Below are 25,142 nucleotides of genomic sequence, written 5' to 3'. Positions count from 1 at the left end.
AAGTGATTTTTTTTTTTCAGCATGTTCCAAATTGCAGAACATTGGGCAAAATTTAGAAACCTCTGCCCCTACCCATGCCCCATTTACGACCCCAAAGACCACAGTACTCAATCCTGCAAAGGTGTTAGGGGCAACTGCAGTCTTTTCTGTTGTGTTTGTTCTTCTTAGGCCCAGTCTGAAGATACCCTTCTCATTCTGACTAAAGAGCAAAGTGCTCTAAGCCAGATGCTATAACCGCATCCCCTTGTTTCTGACTAGGCCTTGGAAGCCTAGCAGTCTGACAGGAAGAACAACGCCCTCCCAGATGGTGTTTTGTTTTAGGGATTTAGTCAAATGCTCAACAAGCACATTAAAAATTGTGTTGACCCACGGGGTCTACTTCCTCTCCTTTGTTTCCCGCCAGCAGTTTTCCATTTGTAAACCTGCGTGGAGGTTAAGATGGAGATTTTGTGATTAGAGGAGCTATGGGGCCCGGGCTTGGAACAGAATTGCTGCAAAATAGTTTGATTAGTCATTGCTCTGAATGGATTAAAGCAGCATGAACACCTGCCTTGCTGGGGGAGACAAAAGGTGAGATGGTAGAAATGAATTAAACCCATTGTGCTTCCAGCGGACCGTAGAGGGCATACTGAACACCATCAAGTCCCCTTCTTCCTCCTCCCAGCGGCTGATAAATGGAAATAGTGAAAAGACATTTAGCACTGGCATGAAATCATCAGACTTCGAACTAACTTCAGTGCTGGAGAAGTAGCGTAAGTGGCTTCATTACTGCTATTTCTCTATATAATGTCAAAGTGATAAAGGCGAATTTTGGTGATGGGCCAAGATAAACTGAACAGACAGTCCACATCAGGTTGCGGGGTGCGGTTGGAGAGAGTGGTGAAGAAGAAAGGAAAACATGCATCTCCAAATAATTACCACTTGTCAGTCTCCAACTCTATAAGTGCTTCATAATTGCCTTTGGCGCAGCCCTGAGCTTTTTCCATTGAATATTTGCTGAGAGGCTTAAAAATCATGCACAGAAAAAAAGGAAGTATCCAGACAAAGAAAAATATCCCCAATGGGACAAACCTCTGTGAGGCCATGCACTGACAACACCGTTCACAGCCAGCCTGGGGCTGTCTCGTGTGCTTAAACCTGGTTGAAAATGACATTCTTCCTCTTGGAAGAACTAAACATGAAAGGCGATGTGGACCCCTTAATGCACCCCGACTGCTCCTCTTCCTCCTGACTTGATGTCAGACAATGTGGCCGGAACCCTTTCTCATGGGAGGGTGAGAACGCAGAGGGATACCCACAAGTCCCTGCCTGACGTCCCTCTGAATCCCTTGTGTAAACCAGATGTTCAGCACTGAGAGAAGCAGAAACAAAGAGTGCTTTTCAGAGTCCAGCGGAGATGGGTAGGTGGGAAAATAACCTCAATTAATGCTATCAGAGTAATGGTTCTCGATTGTTTCCTCTCGCAATCCTCCATGTCCCACATTTGCCTTTATTAAAGCAAAAGCCGTGCTTGATCTCTTAGCACAGAGTTATTTAACCTGAATTCCACGTTTCCCTAGAGCATCCAGGGGTGGTTATTAGGGGGCCCGTAGGCCTATGGAAATAGGCAAAAATTCACATTTGTGTGGCTGTAGAACTTTGGGAAAAGATATTTCATAGCTTTTATCAGATTCTCATGGGATCTTTACTCTAAAAAGGCTAACCATCACTGTTTCGGAGGCTGCCACTACTAAACAGGTGTGTGTCTTCCCTCTTGGATTTCAGCAGATTCAAAGGGAAGAGGGAGGTGAAAGGAAAGTGGCTCTGTCTGTGCAGGTGGCAGGGAGCGGGGCGCGGTGGGGGGGCAACTCATGTCAGTCAGGAGCAATTGGTCAGAAGAGCTAAAAGGAGGTCCAGTGACTAGGTCTCTGCCCATGTCCTTTAATCTCTTCAAAAATGATACCCACCTTTTCCATTCCATCTGCTCCTTCAACAAGGGAAGAAACCCCAAAGTCCAATTGAAAAATGCTACCTGATTAATTAATAAATCTATTCAAGAACTTTATCCTTACCCCCAAGTTTTTTGGTTTTTTTTTTTTTTTTCTCGAACCAAGATACTATCCACACTTGGAATTCTTCCCATCTCATAATCATTATATTCTTCTTCATGTACCAAAGTGGAATTTCCATTTCTAAGAAAAGCTACCCATCTATATTCTGACAGCTTCTAAAATGTGGATGACTCGGTGCTGGCCTAATATCCTCCTAGCTTCCCAGGCAGTGCACAGTCCCTTGGCTTCACAGAGACAGTAGAGTGGTCCTGTTAGGTTTTAGAGATAGGATTTTCTTAAAGGATCGCCATCATTTCTTTCAAGCAGATAAATAAAAACCAAGTTCCTAGCAATGGACCGTAAGGTTTACATGATTGCATCCACCTGCCCCAACCACTCCACCATCAACCTCACTGCTTTTCTGACCTCATTTTCTGCCATCCTCCCCCCTCTCTCATGCTGCTCCAGCCACACTGGCCTCCTCAACCAGTCATTTTCAACCAGGTTTAAGCACACAAGACAGCCCTCAAAGTTCCTCAAACACACAAGTACACCCCAGCCTAATAGCCTGTGCACTGGTTGTTCCTTCTACCTAGAAAGGATCTTCAACTAGAAACTGCCAGAACTGGCTCCTTCGCTTTCTTCAGGTCTCTGCTCCAGTATCACCTTACTTAACGAACCCCTCGCTTCATCTTTCTCTTTCCCCTTTATTCTGTTTTTGTTTTGTTTTGTTTTGTTTGGCTGCACCCAGGGCATGCAGAAGTTCCCAGGCCAGGGATCGAATCTAGACCGCAGAAGTAACTAGAGCCACAGTTGTGACAATGCTGGATCCTGAACATGCTGAGCCACCAGGGAACTCCCCACTTTACTGTTTTCTTTTTCTTAGTGCATCTCGCCATGTAACGTGTATTTATTTTCTCTCCCCATTAGACTGGAACCTCCATGAAGGCAAGAACTCCATCTACCTTGTTGCCTATACCTTATCCCAGCATCTAGCACAATGCCTAGCACACAGTAGGAACTCAATAAATATTTGTTGAGTGAACAATGAGCAGAGAATGATGAGCAGAGAGCTGAGTATCAAAGCTCCCATATTAAGTTTCTCATTGGCAATTTAAGTAAAAAAAAAAATCTATATTAACCATGTACTTCATTTCTATTCCAAAATCAGGTGAGACCTTGAAGTATAAATTTCACTGCCAAGCACTTCAATCTAAATTAAAATGCCCATTATTCTTTGTCAAAGCTCCCTGCCCTTTTCTTTCACAGCACTTTTCAACATGGGTAATGATCATGTATTTATTTTTTAAAAGATGTTTAACATCTGCCCCCTGCCATTAGAATAAGGGCCGATGAGGGGCCGGGCACCTGGTCTGTCTTGTTCGTGTCTTGTATTGCTAGCACCCAAGTGCACTGATGGGGACCCAGTAGACTCTTAAAACATGAGTTGAATGAGTAAACAAGCAAATGAGAAGACCTTTATGGAGGTTCAATCCTCTTTTGTCTTAGCTACACTATCCCAGTGCCAATGCAAGGGATGCAGTTTGAAAAATGGTCAACTCCCTCAAAACCACTGTTTGAGGATTTGAAGTAGAAGTGGGGACATAGAGGAAGGTGAACCCCCAGATAACACGGATATTTTACTTTTCATTTTTGACATTGTGCGGTCACTATTCATACTATGTCTCACCAGAGATTTTGGACAAAGGAGGAAAGTGAGAGAAGGAAGCTTTCTCCGATTTGGTTTGGTACAGGAGAAGAAGAGATAAGTACCATCTAAAATTGCTGTTCTAATCTCCAAATCTTTGCAAGCAGCAGACATGTAGTATAGTCTCACATTTGTTTTGGATTTGATAATTTCGCTGAATGACTTGGCTCTTCAAATCACTCAAGGCTCATTGAAACTTTATTTTCATATACAGAGCAGATGCATGAGAACAAGCATAAAACTTGCTCTGTTTTCCTGAGTTTCCTTTGGAGCCATCATCAAACAAAACCTAAGAGAGTTAGCCACCATTCAGCATTTTTACCTATATGAATTATTTCATTTACTGCTCACTACTCTGGGAGATGGGTACTATTAATATCATCATTTTCCACATGAGTAAACTATGACCTAGAGCAAAGCAATGACATTTCCCAGGTTACACAGCTGGTTGGTACCTGACAAAGGGTTTTAAGCTTGATTTTTAGCTTCAAGTCCAGCGCTCCTTCCATTCCATCCTTCTGTTTCCATATTTTGACCCAAGGAAAGCTTGGTTGTCCAGGGTGACAAACTTGTCCTGGTTTTCCTAGGTCTCTCCTGGTTTTGGCATTCAAAGTCCCATGTCCTAGGAACCCTCTCCATCCCAGGTAAACCAGGATGGCTCATCACCCTAGTATCACACAGACCTTATCTTCTTCCAATTCACCCTTCTTTCTTTGCTGTAGTATCCACACTTCAACCGAAATTTAAGGTCATCAAATTTGACATTTGTTCTATCCCTGTGCTCTTATTTGTCATATGTTCCCCTTTGCATATAGAGAACAAAGACTTAGAGAAAACAGGTCTATGTACTTTTTGGTTCATGCCTAATACAGCATTCAGTATAAATAGGCACTTTGAAAAGTCCAGTTAATTGGAGTTCCCTGATGGCTTAGTGGTTGAGGATTCGGCATAGTTACTGCTGCGGCACAGGTTCGATCCCGCCCCAGGAACTTCCGCATGCTATGAGTGCGGCCAAAAAAAAAAAAAAAAAGTCTAATTAATAATTCTGTGACAGGCAGTGTGATTCATGTTTAGGAAGGAGAAATAAAGACCATATTCAACTGCTCTCTGGTTACAGGCAAGAGCCTTTTCCTCTTCTGGAACTCAATTTCCTCTCCCTGAAAATAGGCATAATAATCCCTGCCCTGCCCATCCCATTATGATGAAATGAGATAATATGTGGACATAACCTGAATAGGGCTAAGGATTATTAGCAACATTGTATTAGAAAAGCTGGAGGCAAAAGATGAGGCTAGTATCATGGCAGTGTGTGGTGAAACAGCCTGATTCATGTGAGCTGTTTTTGTACTTGGCACTGCGCTGGGAGGCAAACAGTGGATCATTAAAGCAGTGGAAATCAACAGATTAACTCTGCCACAATCACATCACCCGGGCTTAGCTTTTCCCTCATTATGGCCACTGATGGCTAAGAACAATGCCCTCTCTCTCATCCTTCTTAGAACCTATTTACTTATTTGCTAAATTGGCCAAATGTGTTCCCTGCCTCTGGGTTCAATTAGCCATAGGCAGGATGTGACATTCTGCCATTAGTACCTAGACCACTTCTCGGATGACAGGAAACTTAGAAATAGCCCTGTGCTCATATTTCTAGATATTCCAAATAAATGTAATTTAAGAAAACGGACAATATGAAAGCCTTGAACCTTGGAGAGCATGTGATCCCTGATTTCCTCATCCACAGAGGACACGATATATGTAACAAATTTCCCAGATCTCTCAGACACCCGGTTGTTTACACTAAGGAACCTGGTGATGAGTGTATAGCAAAAGCCTAAGATTAAATCTGAGAGAGAGAGAAAAAAAAAAAAAAAACATGATGAAAAAGAGACATACCAAGGAAGAGGCATTTGCAGTTTGGCATTTCGCCATGCGTTTGGGCCTTTTTCCAGAGCCAGAGTGAGACCCAAGATGAGGCTGTTGTCACGGTGACCATGACAGCTGAGCTGAGGCAATGCCTTGAGGTCGGTGAGACCTCCCCACATGATGCAGCCAGGAAAACCAGATAACAGAAAAATTGTTAAATCAGTTGGGGTTTTGATACATATCTACCCTTCTTTTTAAAGCTCTGCAGCTACATCCTCAAGCAGTGATCGTTTCAGATGGACTGACAGGCCAGGAGCCTCCTCTCAAAACAACTATCTTTTCTTTTTACCACCTTCTTTGCTGCTGATGATAGCACAAGCTCATGTGCTCAACGCACGGTGAGGCCAAACCAAAACATCAGAGTTTGGAGCACAGAAAGGTTCATTGCAGGGCCAGGCAAGGAGATGGGGGGCTTATGCCTCCCAAAAAGCCTGAACTCCCCAAACCAAAATTGTAAAGTGTTTTGTTTTGTTTTCTTTTCTTTTCTTTTTAGGGCTGCAGCCATAGCACGGGAAGTTACCAGGCTAGAGGTCAAATTGGAGCTACAGTTGCTGGCCTATGCCACAGCCACAGGCACGCCAGATCCTAAACCCAATGAGCAAGGCCAGACATCAAACCCACATCCCCATGGATACTGGTTGGGTTCTTAACCCACTGAGCCACAACAGGAACTCCATAAAGCATTTTTTTTTTTCTTTTTAAGGCCACACCTGCAGCATATGGAGGCTCCCAGGCTAGGGGTCCAATCGGAGCTGTAGCTGCCGGCCTACACCACAGCCACAGCAACATGGGATCTGAGCCATGTCTTCGACCTACACCACTTCTCACGGCAACGCCAGATCCTTAACCCACTGAGCAAGGCCAAGGATTGAACTTGCATCCTCATAAATGCTAGTCAGATTTCTTTCCACTGAGCCAGGACAGGAACTCCCATAAAGCATTTTTATTTATTTATTTATTTTTTTGTCTTTTTTTGCTATTTCTTTGGGCCACTGCCACGGCATATGGAGGTTCCCAGGCCAGGGGTTGAATTGGAGCTGTAGCCACCGGCCTACACCAGAGCCACAGCAACGCGGGACCCAAGCCGTGTCTGCAACCTACACCACAGCTCACGGCAACGCCAGATCGTTAACCCACTGAGCAAGGGCAGGGACCGAACCCGCAACCTCATGGTTCCTAGTCGGATTCGTTAACCACTGCGCCACGACGGGAACTCCCCCCATAAAGCATTTTTAAAAGCCAGGTGAGGAAGGGTGGTTGCAGGGTAAGTCATCAGCTTGTGCACAGTTCTCTGATTGGGTGATGGTGAGGTAACAGGGCGGAGTCACAGGTTCACATGATCAGTCCTTAAGCTCTAGGAGCCTGAGAGCTATGTGCTCACGGTCATCAAGTAGTCAGCATCTTCCGTTTGCTGGGGGAGAGGGATTTTCACACTTGTAAAGCAGCTCGGAAGCGCATCAGATACTCTCATCTAGGTCCTTCCAAGAGGCGCTAAAGCAGAGGATATGGGGGAAGGCCCTGCCCAGGGAAGGCCCATAGGGTCTTGTTCTGTTACAAAGACAGTGGGTAAAATGGACAATAACCTCCCAAACTGATATCCTGCCCCCACGTTTGCCCCCTCACAGAAGTCTAGTCCTCCCACAGTCACCAGAGGGATCCTTCGAAATTCTCCGTAGCTGCCCATCCCATACTGAGGAAAAGGCAAAACACGAAGGGTCTCATCATCCGCCTTCCCACTGCCCTGTTACTTCTTAGGCCTCATTTGCTGCTACTGTGCTTCTTGGTCCCTAGACTCCTGCCACTCGGCCCCCTTTGCTACTCTGTGTACACATCAGCCATTCCCCTCCTTGAGGGCCTTTGCACTGGTCCTGTACCCTCTGCCTAGATGCCCTTCCCCAGACAGTAGTGTTCTTTCAGCCCTTTACACAATGTCACCTTCTCAGTGATCCTTTCCCTGGTTTCTCTGTCCAGAACTGAAACTCTGTCACTAGGATACCATTGATACTTAGCACTTTTCTTCCTGCTTCTTAGCACTATTTAATACACGGTGACACACTTTACTTATATTTTTTATTGTTTATCTCCCTCAAAAAGATTGCAAACTCTATGAAGGGGAAGCTTTCCATCTGTCTTGCATCCCTAGCCCCTAGAAAAGCACCTCACTCCTAGCAGGCACTTATTAAATATCTGTTAAAGAATTAATAAGTGAGTGAGTGTGAATGAAAAAGGTTAATCTTTTCGCGTAAATCTTATAGGGTAGTCATCAGTTGAGGTTTTTTTTTTTTTTTTTCTTTTTAGTTCCAGAAGGAAAAACAAAAAAAAAGACTGAATGGCTTAAACAATGAAAATACCTATGTCTCCATTTGAAGACAGATGCAGGAGATACTGATATACTTAAGGGCAGGGAGACTGCCTTGCCTTCATGCTTTCATGCCCTTGTAACCGAGCAGGGCCCTGTGGGGGTCCTGGGCACAAAAGCCTTTGTGTGTCCCCCATTTCTTGTTCTTAGGAAATGGGCCTCCTTCAGCCTCCACGGCCTTCCCTGAGTTCCTAGGGGTAGGTTCAGACAGTTGCTGATCAGGGAAGGAAAGGGATGCAAACACACGGAGGAACAGTCAAGAAACCAAAGTACAGCTTTGGGGCAGGATCCCTGTTCCCTCTCAAGGGATACACATCATGATATAGCCATCTTATACCCCTAAGAGAAAAGTTATATTCCTTATGTCCTTTTAGAAATGAGTACTTTAAAACTGAACAGCTTAGGAGTTCCTGTTGTGGCTCAGTGGAAACGAATCTGCATAGCATTCATGAGAATGCAAGTTCGATCCTTGGCCTTGCTCAGTGGGTTAAGGATCCGGCGTTGCCGTGAGCTGTGGTGTAGGTTGCAGACGCAGCTCAAATCTGCCATTGCTGTGGCTCTGCCGTAGGCTGGCAGCTACAGCTCCGATTAGACCCCTAGCCTGGGAACCTCCATATGCTGCAGGTGCGGCCCTTGAAAGACAAAAAATAAACAAATAAAAATAAAAAATTAAAATAAAAATAAAGTGAGCAGCTTCGAGTCCTTCCTTGTCCTTCCCCCTGGCTTCATTGCACCCTAAACCCAAGTACCCATAAGGTAAAGATTAGGCACCCTGAGCATAATTGTCTGTGGGTTTAAGATTATCAGCACATGATGTTGTTCAGGAACTTTCCTAGTTTGTTCTCATCTCTGATCACTACGGCCTTTTCGCAAGTACTGTTATTCTGGGCAATAACCCAGAAGACCCCCATCAGGATCAGGCTGAGATCTCCTGACTCCAGCTTCGATGACTAAGATTCTCCCCGCCCCCCAAAAAGGAAGAATGCATGTCTGCCCCAGTCCTGATTCCTAGCTGAAAACCTGCTAGTCTCCTTTCTACTCTAAAACTCCCCACAGTTCTTCCCAATGGAGGGCACAGCCTTTAAGGCATTAGCCTGCTGTGGTCTCCTTTGCCTGGCAGATCAATAAAAGATATCTTTTCTTCCTTCACCCAAAACTCTGTCTCCGAGTTTCTATTCAACACCAGTAGACAGAGGCTGAGTGTCGACAACAGCCTCAGAGGTGCCATCATCCCCCAGTCGCTACCTGAGGTGCTTAGCAGAGAAGACATATCAACAGGAGGAGATTTAAGGACAATTTCCGGCACAGGTAAAGCTAGTTTAATTTTTTAAGCTACTATATATTGAGAATGTCCTCTGTGCCAGACTCTTTATCTAACCACCTAAAATCTTCACACAAACTTATCAAAGTTCACATCATTATCCATTTTTTTAGAGAAGAGGAAGCTGATAGAAATTGAGCAATTTGCCAGAAGTCACATGACCTGAAATATACAGAACTGGTTCTAAGACCCAGGTCAATAGCACTCAGAGACTGTTATGTAGGCACTGCCAAAGTTGAGGGGAAGGAAGAAACCCTCATCCCCAGTTTTCCTTCTGACAGGTCAGAACCCTCAGACTTGGAGTTACTTGGCATTTGCAGTGAGTATTTTCCAATTCCTGGTTACAAAAGGCCTCTGCACAGACAGGAATGAAATCACTGCCCTGTCCCATCCCCTGCAGCACATCACAACAAATATCAGTCTTTTCCCTTGCAGGCTATTGACTGTATTTGCCTGTATTTCTCTGACTACATTTCATTTCCATTAGCAGACCTAGAGCTAGAAGCCCCAAACCAGAACTGGGCACTGTGTCACAGAGCAGTCTGATCACATTGGGAGAAGTGGAACATGTGACATCCTCCTGGTTTCTGGCATGCTAACAGGCTCTAAAGAATTCCAAGCCTCTATCACTGGACAGAGCAAGTTCCCAAAGGCAAAACTTTCCCCAGAACCCTGGATGAGAAGGAGGTACCAGGCTCTTCTGCCAAACAATTTTTTTCCCTTTCTTAGGGCCCCCCCTTCCCCCAAAGGAGAGGCTTTTATTCATTCAATGCACATTGGATGAGCAGAGGGGCCAGGCCCTGTGCTAGGTGCCAAAGACAGGAAGGTGATTCCATCTAGTAGGGGAGAGAGAGATGTGATCAGATGACAAATGACCACCTGATGTGGCAAAGTCTATACTGGGGGGTGGGAAAGGGGTGTGGGGAACACAGAGGGAGGAGGAAGACTGAATTTTACTGGAGGATGTAGAGAAAGGTTTTCCTAAAGAGATAACAAAGAACCACTTGATTAGTTCTTTTTAAACCAACCACTTACGGAACAACATGTTTTTTCAAGGTATGATGCCAGGACTTAGCCTTCCAGATCTTTACTTCACGATGGAGGCAGTGAGGTTTCATCATGGCCAGTTCACCGAAGTGCAAGTGGTCATGACTTCATCCCACATGTACTGATGGCTCCATGGTATATGGGCCAGAGCCACAGAAGAAATTTCCTAACAGTGACCACAAAACTTGTAATGCCAGCCCTTGGTCACAAGGGGGACAGGTCAGAATCTGAATTCTGGAGTTTTAAAAGCCAAAGGACATAGAGACTCCATCCACTTAAGTGGTTTGTAAAACCACAGGGTGTAGAGTGGGGTGGTGGGGGGGGGCTATATCCAAGCTTGAAACAATGCAACTCTTTTTCATATATTCAGTGTCTGCTTTTCTTTGAGATGAGGGTCCTATTACTGAAAAGCATTTAAACTGATCCACTCACTTTACAGACGAAGGAAACTGAGCTTCAAAGAAGGAAAAGAGGAGTTCCCATTGTGGCTCTGCAGGTTAAGAACCTGACACAGTGTCCATGAGGATGCGGATTCGATCCCTGGGCTCCCTCAGGGGGTTAAGGATCTGGCATTGCCACAAGCTGCCATGTAGGTCACAGATGCAGCTGGGATCTGGCATTGCTGTGATGGTGGCTTAGGCTTACAGCTACAGCCCCAATTTGAGCCCTAGCCAGGAAATTCCCTATGTCGTGGGTGTAGCCATAAAAGAAGAAGGAAAATAATTTACCTCACGTGACACTGAGCATAGGATTTAACTTCTATGAGCCTCAGTTCCTCCATCCGTGACATGGGAATGATAATAGGTTATACCTATGTGTTGCTTTGAGGATTGAGATAACACATTCAAATAATTAGGCCAATACCCGAAACATACTAGATATAGGAAAAATACTGATTACTACTATTATAATGAGGATGATGATGCAGCCAGTTCTAGTTCTTTCTTCCTTTTTTTTTTTTTAAGGGCCACATGGGTGGCATATGGAAGTTCCCAGGCTAGGAGCTGCAGCCAGCAACCTCAGCTCCCAGCATGCCGAATCCTTAACCCACTGAGCAAGGCAGGGATCAAACCTCCATCCTCATGGTACTAGTCGGGTTTGTTACCGCTGAGCCACAGAACCCCCCCAGTTCCAGTTATTTCTTAAAACTCAAATATCGCCCTTTGCAACCCAGCGTTCTGTTCTCTACATCATGCTGGCTCAGGACAGGCACTGGCCAGTGCGACCTGACAAAGCTGACCACTCCTCCCTCCTGGATTCACTTATTCTCATTTGGGTTTCTGCAAAAGGTGCTCACCCATTGGGTTTGCCCTCCTACCTCACTAGCTACTCCCTCCTCACGTCCTTGACCTTGAGCCTTTAGATTTGCCTCAGTGCTCAAGCTTTAAATATCTTCTTTTCTCTCATCTACACTCATTCCCTAGGGCACCTTATCCGGGCCCAGGGCTTTCTATTCCCTCTGTATGTTAATGACTCACAAATGTCCAGCTCAGTCTCTCTCCCCTGGGTTCCAAGACCTGAAACCCACCCAGTATTTCTATTTCAATATAGATATCTCAAAATAATTATTTCCCAAATAGAATTCTTGATTTTCCTCCCAGATTTGCTCCTCCCCATTTCAAAGAATGCCCCCAACCTCCTCCCAGCTGTTCAAACCAAAAAACCCAGGTACCTTCTCTCTTTGCCTCCCATGCCATTATCTAATCCACCAGCATATCCTGTTGGCTATGCCTCTCAAATTCATGAGATTTCACAAATTCCCCTACTTCTCAACCCTGCATTGCTAAAAGCTCAGGCTAAACTCCCACTATCTTTGGCCTACATTACCTCAAAGACCTCCAATCTCATCTCCCTGCATTCACTTTTGCCACCTTCTAGACAGTTCTCCATGCAGGAGCCAGAGTGATCATTTTAAAATCATTATTCAGATGATGTGATTCCTGTGCTTAAAATTTCCTGTGATAACTTCTCATTGGACATCCCCAGGTCAAGCAGCATAGCCCTGCCCTCATTCCCAGTACATTTTTCCATCCCACTATCCCACATCTTTCCTTCATAGCACTTAAAGCCATTTGAAATTGTAGGTGCATATATGTAACATTTTTATTTCTTTGCATTTTTAAATGTCTTAAACATACACACACTAGCCCATGCAATGTCATGAGGCAGGAACTTTGTCTGTTGCTCTATCCCCAACACTGAAAAGAGCGCCTGTCACAGCAGGCCCCCAGCAAATATTTGTTGACTACATGAATGAAAACAGAAATCTGAGACTCGTCTTGACTGGGTCCCAACATCCCCTGCCTGTCTCTGTGAAGTCCCCCTCCCAAAGGAAGTCCAGATTCTAGAAAAGACCATAGGGAGTCTGGGAAGAAACTACTTTTCACCCACACATCGAGCCTGACAGGTAAATTAAGCATGAATAGAAACTCTCTGATAGTCTTATTTTCATGGCAAAACTGCAATTTTTCCAGTCCACAATATTTTAATGAGAAAGGATGCGTCATGATCAAAAGCATTGTTCCTAACTAAGGTCATGATGAATGTACAATAATTAAGATATTTCAACTAGTGTCACTTGCTCAACACATTCCAATTAAGGAGGATGCTATAAATAAAGAGGTTAGAAACACCAGCTATTGCAAACATTCTATAAGAGAAGTGCTCTTGCACCGAACCCTTCAAGATAAGAGTTCTGATGATGAATGGCTTACTGCTACAGAAACGTACTGAACCATAGACACAGGGACAGAGGGGAAGAGCATACTGATATGCAAAGGCATTCCAAGCCAGCATCAGGACCCTGGACAACAGTCAAAGTTGGGGGGTTAAAATCAGGATTGACCTTGGATAACATTGTACAATAAGAGAAGTGGGCCAACAGAGGAAGTAGTAAGTGCAAGGGGTTTTCACTATCTCCACTCACTTCAGCTACATGGGAGACAAGTGGAGGAATAGAAGGGAATTTGGTCTGCAGCTTATAGTGCAGGGGTGGAAGGTTGGGGTGGTGGGGAAAGCTCTGAAACCAAGCAGGACCCTGTGGGCTCCTGGGCGCACAAGTCTTTCTGTGTCCCCAATTTCTTATTTTTAGGGAATAAACTTCAGCCTTCATGAACTTCCCTGAGTTCCAAAGGGCAGGTTCAAACAGTTGCTAACTGGGGAAGGGAGGGGATGAAGAGACGAGAGAAGCAATCAAGAAACAGTAGTGCAGGGGGTTCCGTGTTGTGGCTCAGTGGAAATGAACCTGCCTAGTATCCATGAGGATATGAGTTCCTTCCCTGGCCTCACTCAGTGGGTTAAGGATATGGCGTTGCCATGAGCTGTGGTGTAGGTCCCAGATGTGGCTCAGATCCCGCATCACTGTGGCTGTTGTGTAGCTCCAGCTCCGATTAGACCCCTAGCCTGGGGACTTTCAACTTTCATATGCCACAGGTGTGGCCCTAAAAAAAGGGGGGGGGATAAAACCAATAATGCAACTTTGGGGGCAGGGTCCTGGTTCCTCCTCAAGGAATACACATAACAATAGCTTTTGAGTTCTTCTACAGAACCAAACCCCCAACAAATGGAAGATGTTAATGAATCATTCTTTATTCTGGAAAGAAGACCACCAGCCCACTGAACACCAGCTTTGAAAACAATGTCATCTTCCCTCTACATTGATCCTTATCTGCAGCCCTATTTTTCACTCCAAAAATTATAAAACCACCTCCCAATCTCTCCTAAGGGGGGGGGGGCACAGTCTTTGAGGTATGAGCCTGCTGTGACCCTCCTTTGCCTGGCAAAGCAATAAAGCTATTTTTTCTCCTTCGCCCCAAACTCTGTCTCCGTGTTTCTATTCGGCACCGGTGAGCAGAGGCTGAGTTCCGGCAACAGCGCCAACACTGAATTCATGTTAGAATAACCTGTGAATCTTGACATCCCTAGTCGTCACTCCCAGCGATTCTGAATTAATTAATCTGGAGCAATTTCCAGGCACTAATATGTTGTTTAAGCTTCCCAGGTGATTCCAATGTGCAGGCAATTTTGAAAACCATTTTTAGGTGATCCAAATCTTAGGAAGGCTGCCTTTTTTTTCTTTTTTTTAACTCAGTGGTTCTCAAAGTGTGATTACTGGACCTAAAGCAACAGTATCCCCTAGGAACCTGTTAGAAATGCAAATTATGGGGCTCCACCTCGGATATATGGAAATCAGAAATTCGGGGGGCTGGGCAAAGTGGTTTAACAAGCCATCCAAGTGACATATAAAGGAACTGAATATACCCCCTCTGAGTTTAATAGAGTTAAACAGCTGGAGCTACAAGAAGCAACTAGGTATACTTTATATCCAAAATGAACTGAAGCACTGAATGCTGGAACTTTTTGTAGACTCTCCTCTAACCTCAAGAGAAGATGTTAGTGAAGTTAAACATGAACACTGAACCAAAGTGCAAATATAAGATTAAGTCCAAGGTTAGAAGATTCTATATCTGGAAACATTTAAGGATTAACAATAAAGATACTGATTTATACTTGAGTCTTTCCTTTAAATAACATTAGTTCTGTAGAAGCACTTTTAAAACATTATTAATGTGCCTCTGGGAAGCTTGTTAAAAATGCATATTCCTGGCCCTACACCCAGAGATTCTGATTTAGTAAGTATGGATTGAGGCTCATAAGTTCATGTTTTGGAGTTCCTGTTGTGGCACAGCAGTGGAAACCAATCCAACTAGGAAACATGAGGCTGCGGGTTCGATTCCTGGCCTCGCTCGATGGGTTAAGGATCCAGTGTTGCCATATGTGGTGTAGGTCACAGACATGGCTTGGATCTGGTGTGGCTGTGGCATAGGCTGGCAGCTGTAGCTCCTATTCAACCCTTAGCCTGAGAACCTCCATATGCCACAGGTATGGCCCTAAAAAGACCAAAAAAAAAAAAAAAGAAAGAAAGAAAAGAAAAATAAACAAATTCGCCTTTTGTTTTGGTTTTGTCTTTTTGTTTGGCTGTGCCCCAAGCATGTAGAAGTTCCCAGGCCAGAGTCAAACTCACACCATGGCAGTGACCCAAGCCATGCTGGATCCTTAACTTGTGCACCACAGGGGAACTTCTTAAATTTACAACTTCAATAAGCTTTTTAAGTAATTCTGTAACTGACAGGAGACAATAGCCTCTTGAGTGCTGAATCCATAAAACAGAATTAGAGAGTAAGAACAATAATAGCAAAAGCAAGACCCATAAAGTAGACATGTGGAAGCTGAAACTGCAGCTTGTTTTATATGTTTTACTTAATTCTTGATTGGGACCTATTTATTTTAAATCTATAAACAAATTGCCCAAGTTTCTCAGAATAATTTTGGGGTATCTTTAAATACAAAATTTGGCATGTAAAGTCATAGAGAGTTCACAAATATCATCATTTATATGTGGATTTTAAAAAATGATACAAATGACTTCCATATGACCCCACAATCCCACTCTTGGGCATATATCCGGACAAAACTCTACTTAAAAGAGACACATGCACCCGCATGTTCATTGCAGCCAGCACAATTCAGAATAGCCAGGACATGGAAACAACCCAAAAGTCCATCGACAGATGATTGGATTCGGAAGAGGTGGTATATATACACAATGGAATACTACTCAGCCATAAAAAAGAATGACATAATGCCATTTGCAGCAACATGGTTGGAACTAGAGAATTGCATACTGAGTGAAATGAGCCAGAAAGACAAAGACAAATACCATATGATATCACTTATAACTGGAATCTAATATCTAGCACAAATGAACATCTCCACAGAAAAGAAAATCATGGACTTGGAAAATAGACTTGTGGGTGCCTGATGGGAGAGGGAGGGAATGGGAGGGATCGGGAGCTTGGGCTTATCAGACACAACTTAGAATAGATTTACAAGGAGATCCTGCTGAGTAGCACTGAGAACTATGTCTAGATACTCATATTGCAACAGAACAAAGGGTGGGGGAAAAAAAATGTATACATGTAAGGATAACTTGATCCCCATGCTGTACAGTGGGAAAAAAATAAATTAAAAAAATGATACAAATGAACTTACTTATGAAACAGAAACACAAACACAGACATAGAGAACAGACTTGTGATTGCCAAAGGAGAAGGTGGGGAGGGAAAAATGAGGAGTTCGGGATTTACATATGCACACTACTATATCTAAACAGGTAACTAACAAGGACCTCCTGTGTAGCACAGGGAACTATATTCAATACTTCCAATAACCAATAATGGAAAAGAATATGAAAAATGTATATATTATATATATAAATATATATATATACATATATATATATATATATATCACTGTCGTGTACCTGATCTAACACATTGTGAATAAACTACATTCAATAAAATTTTTTAAGGCAAAAAAGACGCATACTTGAAATCTTTTTTAAAAAAGAAAATAAAAAGCACCAAAATAGTGCACATACGAGTAACTATAAAAGAATTTTCTCCTACTCTTTTAATACTTTAAAAGAGAATTAATTGCTTAAACCAAAAAAATAACAATTTATTGTGAAATTTGTTACATGTGTAATAAAAGTAAGATGAATGACAACAATAGCACAAAGGCTTGGAGGAGAGAAATGGAAGTAAACTGTTTAAGGCTCATACTACACAGCAAGTAGTAAATTACCACTTGAAAATAGACTGTGGATAAAGATATAGTCTATAAACCCCAAAGAAACTAACAAAATGATAAAACAAAAGTTCAAATTAATAAGCCAATTAGAGATTAAATTGAATTTTAACATTTCAAGTAATTCAAAAGAAAGGCAAAAAAAAAAAGACAAGGGAACAAAGTATACAGTTGATAAATGAAAAACAAATAGTAAGAGGAGTGGTTTAAAACTAACCATATCAATCATCACATTAAATGTAGATGTCTAAACATCCCAATTAAAAGGCAGAGATTGTCAGATCGCCTATTGTAACAAGACCTAACTGTATATTGTCTTCAAAAAACATTCTTCAAATTAAAAAAATAAAATAAATAAGCTAAAAGTAAAATTATAGGAAAAGACACACCTTGCTAGCGAGAGTCAAAGTTGGAGTGGTTGTATTTTATCAGACAAATCAAAAAAGTAAAACCATGTGATCATCCTAATGCAAAAAAAAAAGAAAGAAAGAAAGAAAAAGGGAGTTCCCGTTGTGGCCCAGTGGAAATGAATCCGAACATGAAGTTGCATGTTCAATCCCTGGCCTTGCTCAGTGGGTTAAGGATCCGGATGTTGCTATGAGCTGTGGTGTAGGTCGCAGACACAGCTCGGATCTAGCATTGCTATTGTGGCTGTGGCGTAGGCCAGAAGCTGTAGTTCTGATTCTGCCCCTAGCCTGGGAACCACCATATACCACGGGTGTGGCCCTAAAAAGCAAAAATAAATAAATAAATATATAAAATAATTACAAAATTTCAACATCTATTACTGAGGAAAAGTCTCAACAAGTTCAGAATAAAAGGTAAACTTCCCCAACTCCTCAACCTGATAAGGACATCAGTGTAAAACTTACAACTAACCTATTTAATGGTGAAGACTGATGCTTTTCCCCTGAGATCAGGAATAAGAAAAGCATATTCACATTCATATTATTTTTTTTTTGTCTTTTTGTTGTTGTTGCTATTTCTTGGGCGGCTCCCGCGGCATATGGAGCTTCCCAGGCCAGGGGTTGAATCGGAGCTGTAGCCACCGGCCTATGCCAGAGCCACAGCAACGCGGGATCCGAGCCGCGTCTGCAACCTACACCACAGCTCACGGCAACGCCGGATCATTAACCCACTGAGCAAGGGCAGGGACCGAACCTGCAACCTCATGGTTCCTAGTCGGATTTGTTAACCACTGCGCCACGACGGGAACTCCTCATATTATTATTTTAAACAATATTCTGGAGGTTTTATTAACTACAATTACAAAGGGAAATGCAATAAAATTTATCAAAATTGGAAAGATACAAAACGATCTTTTGTGAATGACATGATTATCTACGTAGAAATTTCAGCCAAATCTATAAAAAAGTAACTAGAACCAATGCATGGGCTTAGTAAGTTTACAAATAAAATAAAGTAGTGACTGTCTTTTTATAGATTAATAACGAACACTCAGAAATTGAAATAGGAGTTCCCGTCATGGTGCAGCGGTTAACGAATCCGACTAGGAACCATGAGGTTGTGGGTTCGGCCCCTGCCCTTGCTCAGTGGGTTAACGATCTGGCGTTGCCGTGAGCTGTGGTGTAGGTTGCAGACGTGGCTCGGATCCCGCGTTGCTGTGGCTCTGGCGTAGGCTGGCAGCTACAGCTCCGATTAGACCCCTAGCCTGGGAACCTCCATATGCCACGGGAGTGGCCCAAGAAATGGCAAAAAGACAAAAAAAAAAAAAAAAGAAAGAAAGAAAAGAAAAAGAAATTGAAATAATAGAAATACCACTTGCAAAAGCATCGAAACATGTAAAACATTTAGGGATAAATCTGACAATATATGAGTAAGGGTTTTACACTGAAAACTGCGTAACACCGCTGAGAGAAAAACAAAGAAGACCTAAATAGAAATTTATACCATGTAGATGGGTTAGAAGATTCAATATTTAGATGTTGATTCTCCCTCGGTTGATCTATAGAACATATGCAATCATAATCAAAACCCCCGTATGAGATTGGAGGTGTAGAGAAGGAATTTACTACAAAGACAAAATACTCTGCCTCGACTGTTCTGTATCATACACCACATGGATACATACCAATGCATTTGTCAAACTTCATACAAATGTATGCCGCAAGGGAATTTTACCACATGCAAATTTTTAAAAATGCATTATTCTGCAGACATACATTCCCTAGCTCTGTTTGCTCAGAGGAACTAGAAGCAAGAAAACTTAGCAATGAGCACATCTAGAGCCCATGTATTCATTTCCAATATTCTCTAAAAGAACCAGGGTTCCTTGGAGAAGTGTTTGATTTTAGGATGGAACAGGGAAAACACCAGGTGCCTGGATCATTTTACAGTGCCAAAAAAGTAAAGAAATGATTAGGGGATAGGATAATGGGATAGGGGAATGTCAAAAGGAAAAAAGAGCTGACGAGAGCGAGCTTCCAATGGCCAAAATTTGCACAATTTGGGCAACACGTTAAGGAATGATAATGTTGGATTATAATCCAGAGAAAAAAATAAATATCTATGAGATAAATAAATGACTGAATAGAAGTATCAGCTCTCCCTTACTGAATAATTTAAATTAATAAATGCAGAAGAGATGGGGGAAATAGAAAGTAACTATTATAAACATCACAGTAACACTTTCTGCAGACAAAATCCACTGGTAAATGTTAAAATTAGTGGGTAACTCTTTAAGGAGAAACAGTATATTTGCATATCCTCCGAGTATGTTTGCCAAACTATTTCTTAGTTACTGTGTTGTTTTTAACACATACCCACAGGTTTTTGATACTCCTCCCTTCTGGAGATGGAATGCGCTTAGTTCTTATTCCCTTGAGTATTGGCTGAACTTAATGGCTTTCTTTTAGTGAACAAAGTATGGAAACTGAAAAAAAAAGCACTTTTCAGTGGAGAAATCTATCAGACATTACCTTACCCAAGTGACCAAAGTTAGCATTACCAATGGTAAGTCATTTTGATATCAAGCAACCCTTGATACTGTGTGATGAGAAAAGCACTTCACTTCTGTGGTATTCTTTCCCTCAATCTATTACCTTAGTCTGATAATGAGAAAATATACAAATCCAAATTGAGGGGTATTCAACAAAATACTTAGAGAAGCACTCTTCAAAAGTATGAAGCCCATAGGAGAATTTTTTGGAATGAAAATAAATGCAACGTGACATCCTGGTTTGGATTCTGAAACAATAAGTAGACATTAGTAGAAAATAGGATAAATCCAAATAAAGTCTTTAGTTAATAGTATTGTAGTCATGTTAATTTCTTAGTTTTGACCATTGTATAATGGTTATATAAGTTATTAACATTAGGAGTATTGTAGTCATGTTAATTTGTTAGTTTTGACCATTGTATAATGGTTATATAAGTTATTAACATTAGGAGAACATTAGTATAAATGGATAGATTATGAGCTATTTTTGCAGCACTTTTACTAAGGTTAGAAGTATTTTATAACAGAAAATTCTTGCAATACTTATTGCAGACAGAGCTGTTTCTAAAGTTAACTTACAAATGAAAATAACCTAGAACAACAAAAGAATTTGGGGAAAAAAAAAGAACAAAATTGGAGGACAAACACTGTGTAACTAAGAATTTTTATAAAATAATCAAGATGATGTGGTATCATAAAAATGCAATAGGTCAATGGGGCCAAATAGAGAACCAAGAAATAGACACACATATATGTTCAATTGATATTTGACAAAATTTCAAGAGGAATTCAACAGAGAAATGCTATTGTTTTCAGTAAATGGTGCTCAAATAAACGGATGTCTATTTGCCAAAAAAAGGAACATCAATCTTTATTCTACACCATATACAAAAATTAACTCAAAATGGATCATAGAATTAAATGTAAAAATACTTAAAAAAAAACTTTTAGGAGTTCCCGTCGTGGCGCAGTGGTTAACGAATCCGACTAGGAACCATGAGGTTGCGGGTTCGATCCCTGCCCTTGCTCAGTGGGTTAACGATCGGCGTTGCTGTGAGCTGTGATGTAGGTTGCAGACGCTGCTTGGATCCCGAGTTGCTGTGGCTCTGGTGTAGGCCGGTGGCTACAGCTCTGATTTGACCCCTAGCCTGGGAACCTTCATATGCCGCGGGAGCGGCCCAAGAAATGCCAACAAAAAAAAAAAAAAAAAAAATTTTAGAAAAAATATGTAGGAAAATATTTTTGTGACCATGGATTAGGCAAAGATTTCTTGGATACAATACCAGTACACACAAAAAAAGGTGATAAATTGGATTTCATCAAAATTCTAACTCCGCTTCTTTAAAGATACTGGTAAGGGAATAAAAAGAGAAGATACAGAATGGCAGAAAGTCACTGTACAGCATATTTGATAAATAATCCTCAAAACTCAATAATAAGGGAAACATTAACTCAATGTTTTGAATGGCCAAAAATATTGAACAGCATTTCAACAAAGAGAATATACAAATGACCGATAGGCACATGAAAAGATGCTCAACATTATTAATCACTAGAGAAGTCCAGTTTAAAATCATAAGATACAATTACACATATATTAGAATGTTTAAAATTAAAAAGGTTGACTGTATTAAGTGTTGGTGAGGATATCAAACACCTGGAACTCAATGTTGCTGGAAATTTAGTGTTAAGACCACTTTTGAAGATATTTTGGTAATTTCTTAAAATGTTAAAAAGTTAAATGTACAACTATGATATGATTCAGCCATTTTACTCCAAGGTATTTATCCAAGAGAAATGAGAGCATGTGTCCATACAAAAACTTGTATATAAATTCCCATAACAACTTTATTTGTAATGGTTAAGTAGTGGAAATGACTCAAGTGTCCATCCACATATAAATGGATCCATACAATGGAATGCTGCTCATAAATAAAAAGCAGTACATTGATGATACACAATACACCATTTAGATGTATCTCAAAATAATGATATTGAGTTAATGAATCCAGACCCCTCCTCAAAAAAAGAGTATATATTGTATAATTTCATTTATATAAAATTTAGGATATAATGTATATGGATCAAAAGCCGTTTTCAGGGGCTGGGGTGGAATTCCAAAGGGACCCAATGAAACTTTGGGTCATGATGGAGATGTTCACTACCTTTATAGCAGGAGTGATTTCACGGATATAGACACGTGAAAACACATTAAATTGTACACTTTTAATATGTACAGTTTATTTTATGCCACTTATACCTCCACAAACCTGTTTTGTTTTTTTTTTTTTAAGTACCATGGGAGTTCAGAGTAAATAGATTCAAGATGGATAGGACAGGGAGCCCTGACTTTCTCATCCAGTGGGTGTAATAATGATCTGTATTGGTGAGATAGCCCTGTCTCTGACGTGTACTTTCTTTGAAATGATGGGAGCATGAAAAATCTCAAATTATATGTCCAACTTTAAAAGAAATTAGTTCCATTGAATCTGAGATTTGGAAGGGTCCTAAAGATCCAGTAGTTTTTAAACATTGCCCCACAGGACTTTGTAGTTCCTCTGAGTGCTCCACAGTGTGTATGAGGTGGGTGGTGCTGTCCAGGTTGAGAAGACATATGAGGAAGTGTTGGCTCTTCCATTCTGCTTCAATTACAGTGGCTCCACTCTTATCTGCTATATACTGAATTTCAGAGTAATTTGAAAAAGTAAAAGCATTCCATAACTAAACAGAAAAAATGGAAAATCCCAGGTCTAGCTCAGTCTGCTATGAGACTAATTTTTCACTACATCCATTTATGACAGCTATTATAGTGTAGCTAAAACAGAGAGATTGGGAAGCCCTGCTTACTAATCTAATTACTTCAGCTCTAACACGGAATAGGAAGAAAGGAGTTATTCAACAAGAGAACAGAATGGGAAAGTTGGATGACCTAATTTTTCATGAAGCATGCCTTTCTTTAAAATCACATAGGAGTTCCAGTCGTGGCGCAGTAGTTAACGAATCCAACTGGGAACCATGAGGTTGCGGGTTTGATTCCTGGCCTCGCTCCATGGGTTAAGGATCCAGTGTTGCCATGAGCTGTGGTGTAGGTTGCAGATGTGGCTCGGATCCTGAGTTGCTGTGGCTGTGGCGCAGGCCTGTGGCTACAATTCTGACTAGACCCCTAGCCTGGGAATCTCCATATGCCATAGGAAGCGGCCCTAGAAAAGGCAAAAAAAGACAAATAAATAAATAAATAAATAATATAATATAGATCAATAATAGTGATGAAAACAAACATTTATTGAGCACTTACCATATGCCAGGAACTGGACTCATCACTTTACATGTATTAACTCATTAAATTTTCACAGCCAAGCTATGGGATAAGAGCTATTTATCATCCTCACTTGTCAGACATGGAAACTGGGGCAAAGAGAGGTTAAGGGTTTGCCCAAGGGCACAAAGCTAGTAAGTTGTGAAGTCCATATTAAAACCCACATATGCTTGACTCCAGAGCATATGCTCTTGATTACTACATGCTGTTGCTCTCTAGATCAATCATTTTCAATCTATACGCTATGGAAGTGTTTCTTAGATGTGTTGGTGGAGTGGAGGGAGGCTGAAAAGGTGGGAGGGAGTCTGGCTTCTTATCATCACTACCCTCACTCTTTTGATCACAGCAACTCTGCCTTTATTTGTTTATATATCCACACTATGCATGTGATTTCAACAGGAAAAGTTTTCACTGCTTAAAAAACCTAAAAGGCTTGAAAAGTTCTGATAATAGTAGAATCCCTTCATATTACAGACGTAAATACTGAGGATACAAAGGGAATATGCTCTACCTTCAGTAACAAAAATACAGTAAGTTTTGGCCCTAGAAAAAAAGCCAAAAAAAAAAATAAAAATACAGTAAGTTGGTGGCAGGTCCTGACTCTCTCTAGTACTCTTTCCTATATGCCACTATTTCACCATGAGCTCCAAATAGGTCTCATCAAAATTTTAGTGTCATACACGAGTTTTGAAAAATCAAAATTGAAAGTAAGCAATGTCTAGAGAGAAGACCCTATTCTGAAATTCAGAGGGAGCTATCCTCCTCCAGGAAATAACAGCCATCTCCAACAGTCAAATATTCAAGACAAGATATTTTTCTTTAACCACCAGTGGGCATTGGAGTGTACAAAAAAATTCAGTGCTATTACGGAACTTCGCATCTTTCTTAGGTGCACATCAGGTAGGAGGCTAGGAAGGAATTTAAGCTTAAGCTCCTTGCATTACACTTTTCATAGGGAATATGCCTTAAAATGGAAGAGAAGACAACCACAGGCAACTTTGCATTTCAAAAGGACTTATCTAAATTCTGTCGGAGCCAGGGTGCTAGGCAATCCTCAGAACTTTAAAGGGTTTATGAAACTCTTCAATTGTTATGTAATATTTATATGTATGTGCATATATCTGGAGAGTGAGTCTAGCTGTCTTCAGAATCTCAAAGGAGCTCGAAACCCCTAAAAGGTTAGGAAACTCTGATTTGGAACAAGGTTTTGTGACTGAATTGGGCATTAAGCCCTTTGTGAGATCAGAGGGAGGTAAGCTGTCTGCTAGGTCTAAAGGCTCTAATATAAGTGAAAACTGAGGCTAGGGTTTTATTTTTCTGCCTGCTTATCTACCAGCTTATCTCAGAGAGAGCATGAGGAAAGGTAATGAAGAGAAAAAAATTAGGTATATTGGGCTGTGTGATCTGATATATGATGCCAAATAACCCACTGAGTGTAAGCTTTTGCCTTTTAACCTGTTTGAATATCATACAGGTAGCCTGATACAGCGGAAATAGTATTGGTTCTAGAGATAAACAGACCTGGATTCAAATCCAGGTTCTTCCACTCTGGGGCAAGTTATGTAACTTCTTCAAGCTTTTCTTACCTCATTTATACAATGGGAATAATAGGAGCTACTTTATAATACTGTTGTATAGTTTAAATGGTATAAGGTAAGGTATCTGGTAACTGGAAAGGGCATAATAAATAGTAGAAATTCTTGTTCGGATTTACTATTACCATCATAAACATTCTTCCTACTCCTGTTTTTTTAAAATTCCCTCTAATTATTTTCCTGTCCTGTTATATCTTTTACTTTTCTGATTGTCCCCTTCCTTCTCTCTTGTCCCC

The sequence above is a fragment of the Phacochoerus africanus genome, chromosome X (genome assembly GCF_016906955.1).
Source record: "Phacochoerus africanus isolate WHEZ1 chromosome X, ROS_Pafr_v1, whole genome shotgun sequence".
Taxonomy (NCBI): Eukaryota; Metazoa; Chordata; class Mammalia; order Artiodactyla; family Suidae; genus Phacochoerus; species Phacochoerus africanus.
This window is presented reverse-complemented; position numbering follows the sequence as displayed.